At 37.2% G+C, this 19509-nt stretch overlaps 1 protein-coding gene and 1 long non-coding RNA gene across 6 annotated transcripts in view; both read left to right on the top strand.

Annotated features, from left to right (window-relative positions):
• Window positions 1–3134: 3134 nt before the first annotated feature.
• LOC137198843 (uncharacterized) lies at window positions 3135–12155 on the top strand. 2 transcript variants are annotated; one of them, XR_010931692.1, is made up of 3 exons: window positions 3135–7786; window positions 8313–8847; window positions 10059–12155. It is a non-coding gene; the product is annotated as an uncharacterized lncRNA (long non-coding RNA). The 2 variants fall into 2 exon arrangements; XR_010931693.1 differs by having other exon boundaries at window positions 3135–8591; window positions 8771–8847.
• A 4352-nt stretch (window positions 12156–16507) lies between these two features.
• Window positions 16508–19509, top strand: part of trps1 (trichorhinophalangeal syndrome I) — a 128524-nt gene continuing 125522 nt past the window's right edge. The window contains exon 1 of one of the 4 annotated variants that reach the window (XM_067612810.1): window positions 16508–17249. The gene's annotated coding sequence lies outside the window, so the exon portion shown is untranslated. The other 3 variants (XM_067612812.1, XM_067612811.1, XM_067612809.1) reach the window with 3 other exon arrangements.

Raw genomic sequence — 19509 nt, 5'->3', positions numbered from 1 at the left:
CAGTATTGTGCAGAACATAGCAGGCGGTGGTTATTTTGCACACTTTCTCAAGTGTATATAAAAGCTTGCCACCTGCTGTGTCTAGGCATTGGCCTTTCAGTATACCAATAGTCTGCTCCACCTCCACCACTGAGTGAGCACGCGTCGATTTCTAGTTATAGGCCACCTCCTGCTAGGTTTGAGGGTTGGTAAGTGGTGTCATAAGCCACAGTAGTAGCGATCACCTTAATTAAAAGTTGGATTCATGTTGAAAGGTAATAATGCAGACTTATGAAAATTCTATCATATTATAACACTTACTGGTAAGCCACCCATCTCCAGCAGCACCTCGATCCAACCGCATACCCACTGAACTGTTATGCAGCACGAAAGAGTCGTAAGCTCCCCCCGGCCGGCAGACCGCCACATTCTAGATGTGATTCTGTGCATCGCATATTATTTTGACGTTGATTAAATGGAATTGTTTTCTGTTGAGGAATGGGAACAGATTTAGAGATGGTGCCTTGGGCAGTCCAGCAATGGCACAAAAATCCCTTTTTATCTGGGTCTGCTGAGCAGCAGTGTATGGAAACTGAATGTACTGTGGTGTTAAATGGATGATACCTTGGAGCACACCACTAACAGTGGACTAGGATACGCCAGACCTATTACTGATCTCTCTCTGGAAGGTCCCAGTAGCCAGGAAACTGATAGCATTGAGTACTTGCAGATGAGGTGGAGTGGGATTAGATCATTTTGTCTCTGATCTTAGTTGAGGCTCCAGAAGAGCACACAGGTTTTGAAGAATCTGCCTCAGTAATCGAAAACAGCTTACGAGCCACTCCTCACTTTCAGCAAACTCAATCTTTAAATACAAGCTGTCTTCTCAAGGCTTGCTTGGCCAACGCATCGAGCAGTAGCAAATAAGCCATTGTGGATTCGGTTGGGCACCGCTTCGTGCTACTTTAAATACTATGACCAATCATAATTAATGGCATATTGGTCTGATTTTGTTGTCACTTAGGCTAGACCTAATCATCTTTAATAAGTGTAAACAGTTAAAATTATGAAATGAATAAATAATTGTAGAACATTTTTCTTCTATGTTTTCATAAAGTAAATTGCTTTTTCATCATCACAGCACAAAACCGAAGTTGGCTTTGGTGTATACTTGCTTACCGAAGAACAAGCGCTAACTGTAGCTACATAACACAAGAACAGAAGCTATGACAATATGAATGCGTTTCTTTAAATTAATATGAAAGAAATGTATTTTTCTCCTATTTTCTTCTTTTTTTTTCTTTCTTTAATTTATAAATACACACAAAAACATTATGTAGAGTGATTACTCTTCACAGTAATTTCACTGTCACGTAACCTAATAGATTTGGCAGCGAGCCTTTTTTCAGTCAGCATGATCTTTTACTTCCTCTCCGTAACAAAGCTACCAGTGGAATGGAGGCGGGTTGGGTTCCCCCCTTCATATACGTTCAGCTTCTTTCAATTGCAAATGATGAACTGGGTGAGTGCATGCACTTTGGGACCTTTTCCACATCGACTTCAGAGTTAGAAAGAGAATTACTTTGACGTACTGTAAGCATATTGGTTTCATTAAACTTGTTTGTGAAACGCTTTTATAAATGAGGCTACGGGGCAGATAAAATACAATCAAACGAGCCATGAATGATTACTTACACAATAGACTTTAACTTAGGCACATCCAATATTTACCCGTAACAATAAACACATCTGGAACACTGCACCATAAAAATAATTTCTAGGGCCAATTACAGTAAGTTCATTGAGTTTTATAAACCCAGGATGCGGATTTTGAATGTTGATATTTGTTTTTTTAAGAACATATTACCAAGTAAATTTCAGAAAAATTAAAACAGCATGTTATTTGTAACAGTGTAAGAAAGTAACTCTTCAGTCATGTGTAATACTACAGAGAGAAAGAAAGAAAAAAAGAAAGAATGGATTAATAGTAAAAAAGTGAGTAAAAAAATCCAGAATTGACAACAGAAAGATGAAGATTTACGAGAGATGAAGGCCTAAAAAAGAAAGAAGGAATGAAAAAAAGTCCTGCTCAGTCCTGTATAAACGAATGCTCCTTTACTTCTCATCTCCCCTGAGCAGAAAGAGAAGACGAGGGGAAAAAAGAGGCAAAGCGAGAGAGAACATGGTGAGATGGAAAATGTGAGGAGCGGGCCGGGGCTGAGCCGGCGGTTTCACCAGTATAACTGTCCTATTGTCTGACTCGACCAGAGACTGAGCGCAGGAGACACACACACACACACACACACACACACACACACACAGACGTGCAGCTGTGTTGTTGTCATGACTGTCATCAAACGCTGAGTAAATTCTAATGCGTGTATTTGTGCGCTTGTGTAAACCATAAACACAAAGTTAGATTGAACAGAGAGGACACTAAGATGAGGAACAAGCTATGATGGCTGCTGTGGAAGTGTGATAATGATGGTGTTGATTTATGCATTAGGCATATCATGACCACTAATCGTGACACACACACTGCAGGTGTCAAACCACTGGCTAGCATTACAGACTCTGACTATATTCAGTGGTGGAAAGTACAAAACTAAGCACATTTACTCAACTACTGTTCATTACTTGAGTATTTCTATTTCCTGCTACTTTATACTACAAATATTGTACTTGACATCTCATACATATACTTACTTAAGCAAAACTGAAGCACTATGAACAGACATTTAGTTGTTTGTTTGAGATGTGTGCACTTCTAGTTTTTGATGAAACCTAGGTCTTGGTCCTGAGAGTTGAATGCACTTTTTTAAAGTAACTTTGGAGTTTAATGTAATGTTTTTTGGGGTTTTTATTACTCCGCCAGTTATTTTACAGCCTCAGCTAGTAGTTACAAACTGTGTACTTGCTGTAGATATGATCAACCCATGACATATGATGCACTGTTGCAGATTAAATTACCCAGTGGTACATAAAGCAGCTCAATTTGGCTTTAACTATAACATTATTATGAGACTTCTATGATAATAGATCTGTAATAATAATCTAATGAGATGTAGCACTCTGAAAGTGGACACCCTGATTAATTAGTACTTTTGATACTTTAAGCATATTTTCTTCATACTTTATTTCAGTTACAGTTTATACTTGTGTATTTTCACTTGCTACTTTTACTTACATGTATTTACTTAAAGGGATAGATCTGGATATATCTTGACTTGTTATCAGCCTAACTCCTTTTCAAGCCTTATTGAAAAAAATGATAGTATTTTAGCATTATTAATGCAGTTTTACTATGCAACATATTTAGACAAATTATGTCTCCATTAATGGGCGTAATGTATGTGTAAAAGGATGATAGTTTGGGTTTATTATCAGTAACTATAGTCCTGTAACAAGGCTTGTTCATTAGTCGCTGTCAGCTTTAATTACAGTATCTTGCACATCCGTCATCTGTTCACCATGGGACTGTAGGTTTTGCTACACCGGGGGTGAGGAGTGAGAGAGTTCTGGAAAGTTCAGCAGACTCGTGCAGCTGCCAAGAAGTGAAATGAAATAAAAATTGGATAGTTTATGTGTTTAATGTTCACTGTAACCATGACTTCTGTGTGCTTGGTTTGATTTGAGCCAAAATTGGACTCCATGAGTTTTGGAAAAACTCTCTTCATTTGGCATAAGCCGTTTTGTGCACCTTTAATACCCCACCATTTAGCCTCCCTGTCACCATGAATAAACCTGTAAACAGAATATTCCAGTCCAGCTGTGGTGTCCTGCTCTGAGAGAGAACAGCTTGCCAAAATTTAAAAAAAGAGTATGAGAAAGATGGGGCCGCCTGCTCCCCTCTGACTGAGCGCGAGGTTACTCCTAACACAGTGGAAAATAATGATGATCCCAGTGGTAGCGGCACAAGTCAGTGCTGATCAGCAGCATGGTTTCTGTTGACATCAAGGTTATTTATATATACAGTATGTTTCTTCATCACAAGTCTCATTTTATAGAATAAAAATAAACAGATACAGCACAAATTAAAAAAACAGATCTCACAAATCAAATAGCAACAACAGGACAAAACAAACTAACAAATCTTCCCTATGTAATCTTGTTAGCGGCACTCCACTCCACTAACCTTTGACTGTGCAAGGAAAACACCAAAGTATAAAACCTTATTTCAAAAGAAAATGGAAGAAAACTTGGATACAGGGAGTTCAATTTTGCACATACAGCAAAAAAAACTAAAGTGGAAGAAGTAACCTAATTCAAATTGACAGACATCTTAACTGTGTTTCCAATAATCATACAATGATCTTAACTAGATTATGCTCACAGACTTATGTTACCTGTGTGTGTCCAAAGGCAGGTGACATAAGAATCCACATTTAAAAGGATCATTCTTAATGTAATTGTGTATTTAAATGTAGTGACTATGCAGTTTTGTGCAGGTGGTAGTACCATGAGAACTTGCCCCAACTTCTGCATAAATACACTGATTGTAAGAGAAGTTGTTAAACTGCTATTCTAACACAGTGATGATTTGTTTACATGTTACTTGAGTAACTGGGTTACCAGCTGACAGTACTCATGCATGTCAGTGACATCACCATTAAGTACAATCAGTGTTACAGTCTAATCTGGACAAAGGATTGTATTTCTACCAGTGCGGTACATTAGATCACGAATAAATACGAGGAGAAAAGAAAAAAATGAGGTCTCACGAAATCTATTAACTTTCAATAGTATCTGTCAACAGTATCCCTCTTATTTCTCCTCTCTCTTCAAATTAATAAGCTTTAAGAACACAAAGGACAAAGCTTTACATATTTCCAAAGAGCTCTCTCTCTCTCTGTGAGTCTCTCTGGTTAATGCCATGTGTCATGGTGGTACCAAGACAGATTTATATCTGCACTTTTACTAAACGCCTCAAAGTTTTAAAACAACTTTTTAAAATCTCATCTTCCAGACACAGAATCTCTTCGTGTGTGTGTGTGTGTGTGTGGTTGCTCTAAGAGTCGAGGGACACAATGCACAAACGGGAGGAAAGACAGAGAAGAGGGAAATGCAGACAGAGGGAGAGAAAAAGACAGGAAAAAGACAGGCTGTTGATTTGTGAGCAAAAGTGTGTATGTAAAATCTATAAATGTTATACTGACATATGGACAGACCAGCAGCAGTCCAGCGCGTAAACCAAAACCAGATTTACTTTTTCATAAGTTATGCTTTCCATTTGACAAGTATCTCCGTCTTTCTGTTTTTTTTTCCCCTCTTTCACACATTTGTTCCCCTCTCCCTCTCTCTTTATGTGATAGCCACTAAAACCTTTAAGCTACTCCACGTTATAAATTCAGTTTATAGAAATTGTTCTGGGCATGAGAGAAAGTCCAGTGATCTAATTACAAAACTCCAGATTTTACTGCAGGTGAAGAGTAGATGTTCAGATATTATGACACTCTCTGGGACAGGTTTTATTTGATCTGGCTGTTTATGACGGATGAGTTTGAAATCGAAACCTCTCAAAGCTAAGTGCCGTTAGATAATTTATCACGAGAGACATAATGTGAGAATAAATACTTACTCTTTTTACAGTAATATATTTCCTAGGGCTACAGCACACACACACAAAGACACACACTAGCTGTAAAAATAATATATTTCCCTAAATTTGAAATATTATTATTTCACCTAATCTACATAATATAAATATTGTAATATTGCAAAATATAATAAAAATGTAGGTTTGTCATATCTGTTATCCTCAAATTGACTCTAAATGTAAGATGGTTGTGGTCATTCATAAGTTTTTACAATTTTCAGATGCATATATTTGTTCAATTTACTCCTACTCATTAAAAATTATACTAAATTCAATATTAATATCACCCCAGTTGCTCTTTCCACCAGCCCAAAAGCTGTACTCTGAGCTAACTATGCTCCATAAAAGTATGCACATAACCCTGGTTAACTTCTGTCAACATCAATATACTTCAATTTCTTTGTACAATTACTACAAATGTTGAATTTTGAGTGCAATCCAACATTTATAACATTATATATTTGTGGTTTTCAATGCATAATTTAATAATTGTTTAAAATATTAAGATCAATATATAAGACAAATATTGGAAGTGAATATTATACATCCTTGTATCTTCAGTAATTTGTTACATAAAAATTGAATACCAAAATAGAAACTTTAGAAAACAGGCCAAATTACTTACTCATTGATTTATTTATTCATATTTATTTTGTTATTCAGACTCAGCAATATACTCATCACTCATTACAATACAACTCACCTAAAACCCACTGTTTTTTCTTAAAATCGGAAGAAAAACATTTTCAATACAATAAACAGTTATAAACTTTTCTGAAACTGTAGTGTACAATCAAGAAATATTAATATAGGGGCTGGCATCTGCACAACAGGAACTGCATGTTCTTAAACTAATATCCACATGTAGTGTTTGAAGTCAGACTTTAACTGTGCATTTAGGATTTTGGGTGTGCCTTTGGTTGTGCACAGGTTTATTCATAACCTTGGATTCTCTCAGACTTGTTTGCTATTTATGTCTTCCTGCTGAAGCACTGCCTTTAATTTGTTTGTACTCTCAATTCACTTCTGTACGAACAACGGCATGACAACACTGAGCGGGCATCACGCCCTTGGGACATGAAAGATAAAGAGAAACTAAACATCACAAATATGAATTTTTGTATGTCCGTAAAAAAGATTTTAGTTTTAGTTCATGAAATTTTTGTTTGTTCAAAACTCTTCCTCATGCAGCTCCTCATCAAGCCAGTCTCCAAAAACAGTGCTGCAGTGAAACTCATATCCATGTAAGTGTAATGTTCATGAAATGTAGCATCTCAATTTATGTCCTGTCTATGTATATATCACATATACATCTCTTTGTTGATGTTTCACTGAAGCCAACAGCATCTTTAGAATAGATCATGGAGTAAAATCACGTGACAGCAATAAAGAGGACAGGTGGTCGCATTTTGAAGCTCACTGCCTGACAAAAATCTACATCTTTGTGACAAAATGTAAACATAAACACAGTGTGAGCTTTACTAATGTGAGCTGCATTCAGTGACCACTTATACCGAAGGTCAGTGCAAAAAAAAACGCACAACATAGTGGAAAAACCTGGATTAATGAGCAATATCTCTATTTCCCCACTTGTCCAGTTGGATTTACATTTGGTATAAGGAAAGATGTGCTTAGTATGGGAACCACCTCATGAGATTTGATTATGTGAGTGCTCTGCATGATCATAATGACCAAGGCTAAGATGTTCCCTTTAGTACAAAGACTTTCTCCAAAACCACAAAGCTTCCATCCACACAGTAGTTTAATGACCAAATAGATAAACACCTTCCATGACCTCACCGATCACCCACACAGTCTTGAAAGGTTTCTGAGAAAAGTTTTAATGTCTTCATTGGGGGAAACTGACTGTGGTCAACTTGAATCATTGCCTTTAAAATCACCACGTCTCTGTGGTCAGTTACAATGACTCCGACAGTGACAAGAACAGATTTCACAGTGGAAAAAAGTAGTTTTGTACTGGTGACAATATATACTATTAGTGTTGGTAAAAAACTGGCAAATAGATGGACAGCGGAGAAGCCGATTTTGCTCCTCTTTATAAGTCAGGAATGGTTTCAGTAGTTTATTATTAATATTTTCATTCTTTGTTCTCACTGCGAAACTGGATCACCAATGAAATATCATTGTGACCGCTGACGACGGCTGCTACCCTCCACAACTTTTTACAGCCACCCTTCAAGTCTACAGGAGGTGAGTGTTTGATACTTTAAAGATTGATACTTGAATAACGTTTTCAACCAATCAATGAAGTTCATATGTAATCATGTAAGCTACAGTCACAGTGAAATATAACGGGCTTGTCCATGCTGGAAGGGGCCACTCCTGGTCCTACACCTCCCTCTATTGTACTATCTTTCATAGAAAACCAAAAATGAGTCAGGTCATCACAGTTCTTGGTTTGCTGATGTTGCTTCGGGTGTGATTCAAACAAATGATACATAACACACCTTATCCACTGAAGCACATAATGTGTGCCCTGTTTTTCAATGATTTTTACCTGCTCTAAGGCTACAATGTAGCTGTTTTGTCGTTGTCTTCAATATGAAAAGCTGATGATTAATTATCACTAGCAAAACAGTACAGTATTTTTTAATCACCCTTATTTTCCATGGCCTCAAAGCTAGCCTCAAAATAATATTGGCAGTGTAAGAAAATGCCTTAAAAAGGCTCAGAGTCTAACATTTCACCTTCCTGGGTGTGATTTCCTCTTTAACAGCCTCTCACACCACACAGGCATTGATGGAAGCCATATTGTGCGAGCGGGCTCATCATGTTAACCTCAGGGGAGGACGTTCAGTTCCATCAGGGGATTGGTCTCACTATCAACCGAATCATTTTGAGGGAGGCGGACCTCGTGCTGCTCAGATGAATCAGCCCCCTTAGCCACTTCCATTTCCAATGTTATGCTGACCCCAGGAATATAATCCAAATGTTTTTCCTCTCCTCTCATCTCCACTGGAGGAGGGCTCATCTGTGATGCTGTGAAAAGCTCTCAGTGAGTGGTGATACTCCTCTGCAGCTCCACATCCGCCTTAAAAATACATGGTGGGATCCAAACTAACACATCATAACTGCCCTGTAATCACAGGCAACATCCTCTAACGGTGCTGCATTTGCTTAATGTCTCATGTCTCTTTCTGTTTGCACTAAAATTTGCATGGACACCCAATCAAGATGAGGCCATTCAACCCTATAGGAGCTGCTCTTTAAGGACAACAGGAACACTGTAGTCTTAAGAGAAGGATGAAAAGGTAACTCACCAGAGTGCTGTGTCTCCAACTACTACACTTGCAGTATGAAACAATTGAGCTTTGGCTTCTTACAAAGATCAGTGTGCCCATGGGGCTGAATCCCAATGCCTAAAGTTGCTGCTGTGACACTGACACAATAAATTGGTAGATTGTTAGAATAGACTGTGAAACTTCAAGCAAAAGGTCGGCTAGTCTATCTCTTTCTTTCTTTCTTTGGTTTTTTAATCAACAGTTGTAAATGTGCCAGAATTGGCCAGAAGCTTTCTTCATCAGTAGTCCCTGGACAGATTGTTACTTAGTCACCCATGGTGTCTTAGTAGACTTGCATATGTAATAGCATCCGCATTGCCAGACAGAATACTAATAATGGACATTTCTGCAAAACCCCAGAGTTACAGAGTTCAGTAATATGACATCAATGACAATGTTCTTTCAGTTATTTTGATTTATAACATCTGCTCATGGCATTGACAGCAAAGTATGGCTCAGGTTAGAGAAAGATAGTGCAGTTAATTTTAGGCAGCTCACATTGCCAGTTTTAATATAAGTTCAGTTTTAATATAATTTCCTCACATATGCATAGTATACATAAAGGAAAGAGAAATGTCATTCTTCAGGGGACACAGTGCAACATAGAACAGACAAGAACATATGCAAAATAATAAATAGGTGCAAGAAACAAAATATTAACATAAGTGCAAACACTACACAGTCTTAAGGTAAGACTTGTGCAGGTTCATTAGCATCCAGCTCAGTTATAAATAAAGTGTAACAAGATGTTTGTTGATTAATAAATATATATAATCAGGTGTCTGGTAGCTTGGTTAAAGTGAAGAAGAAAGTAAGGCTGTGGAGTTTAATACGCATCTAACACGTCTGACTTTCATGCTAGAGTCCAGTGTCTTTTGCAAACTACATGAAGTGCACATTACTTCCTGTCCAGTATGAGTACAATTCCTTGGAATATAACACTAACTAACTACAATACATACTATCTAATACTAATAAACAACTCTGTCCAAATCTACTGTGTTATCTTATCAGTAGCCACCTACACTGTTAGGGGGAAGTGGAGTTTTGTCGGCCAATAATGACACAGATCAATGACCTCAGGAGCGAGGGAGTCTTGTAGAAATTCTGTAGAAACAGCTACAGTACAGCTCATCGGTTTTTAGTAAAGGCTGACTTTCACTGTATGTCTGTGTTCACAGATGATGCAATCTCATCAGAAAGAGCCTCCTTCACTAAAGCTCAGTTTACATCAAGATAGAGATTCCCTTGCATCTTCCATTGAGGGCTAAAGAGATGCCAACTCTGATTTTGAGACAGTCTTTAGTTGTTATCCTCTGTATCTTGTTGACAATCTATAAACTTATATGTCAAGCTCTTAGGTTTGCCTTCACATGTATCTCCTAAGAAACTGGCTTATTTCATCTCTGCAGAAGTAAAAAAAAAAAAAAAAGACCAAAGAAAGACTGTAACATATCTTGTCTTTCTTTTCTGTGGTGATAAGGCACAATTACATAGAAATTGTAACCATGGGTTTTTGGCTCATTCCTTCCGCTGATAATGGTGGTTGTGGTCACGATCCTGGCTACACACTCTTAGCTGGACCACCACAGAGAATCAGTCAAGTCTTTTTTCTTTCAGCCTCAAATATACGGCTTCTGGGTCCAACCCAGCTCACAGATAAAACACTTGGCAAGAATTTAACACAAAAGTGAATCTTGCCTTGGGAAGAGTTGGTAAAAGTTGCAGTCTGGCTAGATTTTCTAGTCCCTCTATTTCTCTCTTTACTTTATGATTGATATTTTTATATTTATATATATATTCTTTTCTAGTTTGGAAGTATCACTTGAGTGTTAATTTATTTATATTGAAATTATTATTTCACTATTTTAATATTTGAATACACACAGTTATTTAGATAAGTAATATTGTCACTGTTTTATGAAAAATAAAATAGACACTGGATTTTGTGTCAGAAAAGCACCAACATCCAACTAAAGCAAGCTAGTTTTGATCAGCTTCTGAAAATTTGACATTTTGGAGATACACATTTGTAGCTGAAATCAAAGATTTGAAAGATATGAACATATCCTTACAATTACATTGTCTTTTTTTTTCCTTTTTGTGTAACCTGATCTCTGCATTGAATGTCTTTGTTGTAGTAACTGATCATATCTTTGTATTTTGAAATTCACCAGTGAAAAATAGCATTTAAAATAGATTTTAATGATGTATTTCTTTCAATTTTATTTATATATTTTCCAATCATTATTCACCTTAAAGTTTTCCGTTGTTGCAAGAATTGGGTAATACTGTAATTTCTTGAACAAACAATAGATTTCCTGCCAGTGGTAATCTAAGGGTCATTGGTAAGAATGAGTTATAATAGTTTTAGACAAATAATGAATTGACCTTGGCAAACAAATATATGACTTGGTTATATGTTTCACAACAAACAATGAATCTAATATGGGAAAATATAAAAAAAAAAAAGTAGGGTGGGGCATCCTGGTGACTCAGTGGGTTAAGGTACTGACCATGAAAACACAATGTCCTAACTCTGAGCCACAATGACCCACTGGGAAAAAAAAAATCAGCGGCTGTCTTGAGAAAAACTGGTGTGGCGAGAGAAAGAACAAATAAGTTAACAAACTTAAGAAAGTAAGGACTGCATAGATGCGTAGAGAAACCAAAAGGAATCATATACATTACATATAAAATGCTTGAGAGATGTTTATTATTGAATATAGAGATGGTCATACTAGGTCACTATGTACAGTATCAGTCTATCAGTCTTTTAGCCAGTCCAGCTATGTGTCTATGTCTTTCTGTCCATTTAAATCATTGAATATTGGAGGAAAAACATAAAGGAGCATTACGTATTAAGTTTCAAAGGACGGTCACACTGGACCATAAAACATTCAGGAAAAAATCTCAAGTCTGTTCGTATCACTGTAAGCTTTGTTGAAGTTTTGCCAGTCTTTTATGGAACATGGTCGTAATTTAACATAATATAATAGGAAAATTGTATATGGCATTTCATGGAGTTTGTAATGTCTGCTTATATAAAGTCGACTGGGCAGTTCACATTTATGGGCAATTTTACTAGTTTTGAGATACAGCTGCAGGTAGGTAAAGAGTTTACATTGTGCTTGATTCTTGCATATAGTGCAACCTCTGTTCTACCAATGAAGTTTCACAGACTCTTTCACGTTCTGCTTGTATTCAGTAGGTGTATATATTTGTATAAACTGTCTTCTTTCTAGCCTTTACTTGCTCTGGATGTGCAGGTTTTGTGTACAAACTCAAGAAATATAAAAATATTTAATGCTCATGTAATAAAGTAATGCAATTCTCTACATATGCTGACTCAAATGCTCTTGTTCTCACAGGGATTATGCATATTGCTGATTACTGGGATATGCTTTGTTGTTATGTGTATACACACTTATTCATCGTTCCTCTTTGTACACCCTGATTAAGGTCAGCTAGATCCAAAGCTTGGCACTAAGGATGAAAACTGCATTGATTTAAGGCTGCAGAGGACTCTCTCTATTTGTTTTTTAGACAGCAGAGTCAAAGGATTTTTGTTTTGGTTGACCTTGTTATTATGAAAATCATTCCAACTGACATTTGAGCCTTGAGATTACACTTGTGTTTTTTTGCATGTTTTAGTGCATTTACAAAAAAGTGTACTGTAGCAGCTTTATTAGAAACTTTATCATGCTACTGTACCTCCTCAGACTTCATTGTTCCTCTGGTCAATTATCGACCCTCCATATGTCAACCCTCATCCATCACCACTGTATTTGTAAGGATTCTTCACTCTTACACTATGCAGGCCATCCTCATTCCCCTGTTTGCACCTCTCTCTGCCATGCAGCTGTCATGAATTTATTTAGGAATAGTGTGTTTTTGCAGTATTTTCTAATATACGTTTTGTAGGAAAGTCCAGGCAGTCTGCAATAACAGAAATACTTATAGAAGGACATAGATGCTTTACTGATATTAAGATGGGTTATGTTGCACAGGCACCAACCAAAATTTCAGTTTAAGCAAAAGGGGTTCAGCCCTTTATAAAACACTACCTGAAGAATAAAAATCAAAACATTTTATTTTATTTAATATTAAATTTAGTTGGTTAATTTACAACTTATGCAAAGTCATGGACTGTTGAACTAATGTGTGCAATGTTTAGACTCAACTCTGTCTCCTAGAAATTACATTCATATAGAACTAAATTGTTTTCCCAATGATGTTGATTGCGGTTAAAGTAATTTCTGCCTGTATTATGTTCACGGGCAACATTTTTTTTTTGAATGAGTAAAGTGCTGCGCTAATATAATGCCATGAAGCCAGAGGGAGGAGGCTGGGGTGGATGGTGGGTGTACAACATGCAGGACTACGTTGTCTCACACCATTTCACTCATACATTCAGGATCAACATTTTTGCAACTTGCCAAATATGCTAACTGACATTTTCTCTTTATGTTGAGAGAAAATGTAATTCAGCCAGCATTACATTTCTAGCAAAACTTATTTGCTGTTGCAATTTAGTAGTATATCAATGTAATTTCAAGGTTAGGCTATACATTTGTCCATTTAACCACAGGGGAGATGAGTTAGCTAATAAATGTTCCTACTGATTACTGATGAGGCTTGAAAAGCCTTAAAGATAGAGGAGGAATGACAAAGTTCCCAATATGATTGCTATATACTGTATTAGCAGCATACTTTACATTACTACTGACAATTTTACCATTTGAAATATCTGCACTGTATGACAACAAAACAATGAAATTAAAATTATGCATGCTACGTTTGAATTTACCTCCTTAGCAGTCCTCCTTCATTAGAGAGCCATAGAAAAAGACACCAGAGAGAGATCAAATCCTCAATGAGTAAAGGACGGATATGACTACATTAGTCAAACAACAATTCAACAAGAAACAAAGAGAAAGGTCACTGGGTGACCTTAAGTAAATATGACACTGTCTGTGACAAATAGACTGTCTAGTCAGTGTCGTCACACGGAGATGTGTCATCACAAGCAAGATTGCTGCACTATATTGTATATTACCGCATATACCCCATGTTGATGGGTGCATGAAACAAAAGATGAAGATTGTTCTTACCAACAAGACAATATCAGTTGGAAATAAGAAGAGGAAACTATGGGACGGGGTACACAATCTCTTTCTTGAAGACAGACTTGAAGAAGATAATGAAGAAAATAATGGAGGAGGGCGAGAAATTGTGAGGTTTCAAAAAGAAATCAATGGGAGGTTTATGTACAAAACTTGCGGCAGGTGGCAGGTGTATTATTTCTTCAATGTGACTTTTTCCTCTGTGGTCCGTCCAAAGCCTGCCCACTCGGTAGGTGGTGTATCCAGCAGTGTGTATGCCTGGAGGGTGCAGTATTGCCTTTGTTAGCAAAAAAAATCTTACCTTTGGCTTTTGAAGGGCAGCGTTTGAAAAAGAAGCTAAAAAGTTCACAGTCCCTTCTTCCCCTGTGGGGCAATGGTGGGAGAAAGACTGTGAAGCGAAGGGGGAGAGATTTATCCAACAGCCTGAGTTTCACACTGAGCTAACAAGGGCATATTCATTATTTATGTCACGCACTTCCTCCCGCAACATTCCTGCAAACTATTGTTTGGTTATTTTTGCATCATGGCCACAGTAAGAAAAAATCTGAAACCATGTTTCACTCATATCAAATCATGTATAGTTTAATAGTAAACAATAAAATCTTATATTGTTGTTACATTGCCCATACCTTCTCTGTAAATGCACTAGCCTTTCTGACTAAGCAAATTATCATCTTATAAATGCATTTACTGAGTGATATTGTGATCATGCATGCCCAGGTTTCATTTGCCCTGTGGTTAAATAGGTAGTGATAAAAGATAAGAGGTTTTAATATGTATAGACCTCTGATCTTCCAGTGTAGAGGGGAGACCACATCAAATTTGGTTGAGATTTAATACACTTTTTCAATTTTATATTGCCTGAGGTTTTGATTTAAGATACGAGTATGAACATGCCATAACAGTTTAACTTGCGTTTTCCATGTGTTTTCAAGCTGTAAAAGATTGATTTACATTTTAAACGCTTGTGAAAACTGTAGTAAATTATTTGCATATGGGTTCATTAAAATGTCTTGTTTAATTCGCTACCAGTAAGACTATGCAAGAATCCAGTGTGAATATACTGTACAGTAAATAGTAGACTGATGTAGATGGTCAAACAAATTGCAAATTTTATCATAAACTATCATATCTGCTTTTTAACTAAGTAACAATATATTTTTTATATGAATCATTTTCCCTAAACTTTGTTTGCTGCAAGAATAAGATTATTCACACCAGAATTGCTCAAGATAACATATAATAATTTGTAATAACATGTAATTCAACAATCTGAAGGGGCCATTCTTCAAAATCCAGATCTTTACTTGTGATATTTAATTACATTATGAATACATCAATTTTACTTGTATTGGAGTATTTTAACATTGTTGTATTGCTTCTTTTACTCAAGCAAAGAATACAAAATACTATTTTCACAAGTAGTAATAAATTGAATCAAAGTGTGTTTCATCAAAGACTTAAAGGTACCCTGTTTAGTTTTTGACCACTAGTAGTGCTGTGGAGCAATGTTCAGATGAACACGTCCCTCTATCTTAACTTTGGTCTTTATGTTTTCATGTGGGTCCTGCTGCACATATGAATGCCACAAGCTTAGAAGAGAGTGATATACATTTCTTTGGTAATACATGCCAACACTTGGAGGTGGTAGTGCAACATAAGAAAGCAGTGCACCAATGAAAGAGGAGAGGAAGACAACAAATTGATGAGAACAGGCTTCAAAACATTCAAAAACTCTTTCTTAGGGCTGCAACTAGTAATTATTTTCATTATCAATTATTCTGTTGATTATTTTCTTGATTAATTGATTAGTTGTTTTATTCTATAAAATGTCACAAAATGTTGGTCAGTTTCCAAAAGTCCAAGATGCACCGTCAAATGTCTTGTTTTGTCCCGACCAAAAGTCCAAAAACCCAAAGATATTCAGTGTACTGTCATAGAAGACTAAGGAAAACAGAAAATATTCCCATTTAAGAAGCTGGAACCACAGAATTTTTGTATTTTTTTCTTAAAAATTACTCAAAATGATTATTTGATTATCAAATTTTTTGCCGATTAATTTTCTGTCTATCTACTAATTGACTAATTGTTGCAGCTCTACTCTTTCCAAATGTTTTATGATGTAGGAAATTCATTGTACATGTTTTTTTTAAAGCCTAAAGGAGACACAATATGTTTTGGTGAGAAATGCTGAATGTAAACAAAGACTTTTGTTTACAATGAAAAACCCACAGTGCACCTTTAATGCTTTAAATTCTACTAACAACTCAGATTACATTCACAAAGGAGTCAGTGGTACTGATTATAATTCAGTAGCTAATTTGGTTTATTAGCTGTGTCAATAAATGATTTATCACAGCATGTGTCACTTTAACAGTCAGTTTTCTCAATTTTAGTTAAGTATTTGGTGTATTAACTGTGTTGAAGCAACACTAAGATTACAGTTTGTCACTTAAAGAGTGAAGTCTTCTTGATTTAGTTGATTTTGTATTAACTGTGTAAACAAATGAGATTGCACTGTGACACTTTAGGAAGCAGTCTATCTGATATCTGATAGTGGAGGAGTTGATTTGATTTAGTGTTAAGTGTGCAGATAAGTAAGATTACAGTGTGTGACACTTTTTAGGGGGGAGCCTTCTTGATTTTTAGCGCAGTAGTTGATTTGGTTTAGTGTTAACTGTGCAGATAAGTGAGATTACAGTGTGTGTCACTTTAAGAGTCAGTCTTCGGGTGGCTTCTTGATATTAATAGAGCTGCTGTGTCTTCCTCCTCTGACGTAATGCCCACAGCCTACAGAGAGGCAGGCAGAGAGGTCCTGTCACAGCAAAGCGATAACACTAGTCTGGACAAAAAAAAAAAAAAAAAAACAGATAACGAGCTGCTCTGCTGTGGTTTGCTCTGGCCAGCAAATCCGGGCTCCGGGCGGCTGAATAACATACTATAAATCGGAATTATTGCAACACCAGAGCCAAACTCACTCACTAATCAGTCGGCGTTAGCCTAGTTTAAATGTGTTGCCGTGAAGCCTTAACTATCTCTCTTTCCCTCTCAGACCAAAGAAAAAAAAAAAGAGAGAGACAGCCAAGACACAGTCACCCCGTCCGACATCATCAACAAACAAAAACCCCACAAAGAGACGAACCAGCCAGCCAGCACAAGCCAGCCAGCCACCATCTTAACAGGCTGCTTGAAAGAGACACAGAGAGAGAGAGAGAGAAAGAGGCTAATGCTTATTTTGATCAACAGGTAAGCAGCACCAAAAGAACACAAATGCACACCATGCACAGCCTTACAGCCCTCTCTACTTGGTGCAGTGGCATTGTACACGGCTAAAGGAGAAGAGAGAGAGAGAGAGAGAGAAAAAAAAAACGCATGGGCGATGCACGGTTGGAGTTGCGAAATGCATGCTCTGTCGGACAAGTGGGACTGAAAATTGGTCGTCTTGAAAGGAAGCCGGGCTATCACTGCCGCGTTTAGGAGAGAAAATGTTGCCTGTCTGTTAGCCGTTAGTAGTTCTTTTTTTTTTTTTTTTTTTTTTTTTTTTTACGACGGGCAGGAGTCGGTTTGCGTCTTATGTAACTAACGGCCTGAGCAGCGTCGGTAAGGAAAGAGGGATCTGCTGAATGAGAGAGAGGAGAAGAGCTGCGCCGCTTTCAATTCACATGGCAATTTACATTTAGGTTAGGACACCCAAACGCTACACAGATACAAATTGGGGGGGCTACTGGGGACGGCTACTGCTTTGATTTAAGACTGAGTTTGAAGCCAACAAGCAAGGGGACGTGGAGTGACTTAGTCGCCTCAAGTAGGTTTGTGCTGTTTTGTTTTTTATTTTCTATAAGTTTTCTGTCTGGGTTTTTGGCATTCATTTGCGATAGTGACATCCTGACTTGAGTTGCTTAGAAGCCGGTGATATGGAGTGGGTCTCTCTTTTTTTTGTCACTACAGAGCAGCTCCTGTGTAAGTACCGTGTGCTACTTTTCTCTGTCATTTTCATTGATAACTTTTTTCATCACTATTCTAACTGCAAACTTGATACTCAAGTTCAGATTTCTTGGTCCTCCGAATGACGCACGTCGTACAGAAACACACACATAACAGAGAGAGTGTGAGAGAGAGGGAGAGAGAGAGAGAGAGAGAGAGGTTTATGCCGAAAGATGAAAACAGTTAGATGCTTGTACTTTCTTTGGACTAAAAAAAAGAGGGGGGGGAAAGCAGTGCAAGTCTAGATCAAAGAGAGTGTGTTTATCAAGTGGTTTACAGCCGATGTGGCGCTGTTTTTGCACCTCTTTCATTGTTAGGAAGGTCGCGAGCGCATGGTGGATGTGAATTGTCGTAAAAGATCCCCAAACTCCCCCTCTTATCAACTCAGAAGGAAACAAGTACCTATCAGCTCATATATCATTTATTTATTTGTTGTTGTTGTTGTTGTTGTTGTTGAACTTTTCACGAGTGATGCCGGGAAGCCTGCGCTGTATTTCCACTCAACTTTAAAAAAAAAAAAAAAAAAAAAAAAAAAGTCCCCCTCCCTCCCTCTCTCTTGTCGTAAGAAACTGTGATGTTCCTTTGAGATAAGGGAGCCGGGTAGGCATGACAACTCTGTGGGGAGAGCAGAGTATGTGAAGCCAGTACAATGAGGCACACACTGCTAGGAAGCTTTTTACATAGTCCTCCACAGTTCTCCAATTCTGGCCCCCAAAAGAACTGCTTATGTGTGGACCGACTTTTATTCAACAGATAACCTCAGTCATTTTTTTTTTTTTTTTTTTTAAAGCAGAGCAGGCCCGTGAGACTTCACTCTGACCCCCCACACTTGTTCACAGTCGTTTGAAAAGCTGACACCTCCTGATTTTAGTGAATTAATTCATGTATTCATTGGGTGGTTAACCTTGTGAAGTTTGAAAAACTTCTTCTGGCTATTTCAACAGTCTTTCTACGTCTTTAGCTTTGCAGCATTTTCAGAGTCAAGCAGAAATTTTGATCACACAGACTTTTGAAAAAAAAATCAGTTTAAGTTTGTATCTTGATTTTTTTTTTAAATTAAAGTTGTAGCTTCTAACATTTCCTTAAAAAAATTCTCAAGCTACTTTTGCAAGTTTTGTAGCCTGACACTCGGCCACAGCCAGAAGGGAACGGTTATACACACGCATCTTCTCAGTCCATAAAACTGTGGGGATCATTTGAGTAAAAAAAAAAACAAAACAAATGAACAACATAATTCATGCAACTTTTAAGGTTTAGTTTGCATTGCAGTTTTACAGGCGGCACACTAACTCAAATCTAATTCTGAAGCTATAAACGCTGAGAGAGTGTTTTGACTTTTTAAGCTTATACACTGACTTTCATGAGGAGGATAGACAGCCGTGTTTACGTGTGCTCTGTACGGATCATCACATGGCTGTTTCTGTTAGTTTTTGAAAGCAAAAAAAAAAAACTTTTCAAAGTCACAAAACTGTTGTTAGAGTTGAATCAATAGAAACTTTGAATATTTCTGCCTCAGTTAAAG

This window comes from Thunnus thynnus, chromosome 15 (genome assembly GCF_963924715.1).
Source record: "Thunnus thynnus chromosome 15, fThuThy2.1, whole genome shotgun sequence".
NCBI classification, from domain to species: Eukaryota; Metazoa; Chordata; class Actinopteri; order Scombriformes; family Scombridae; genus Thunnus; species Thunnus thynnus.
The sequence above is the reverse complement of the archived record's forward strand: the minus strand, read 5'-3'. Positions and strand labels throughout refer to the sequence as shown.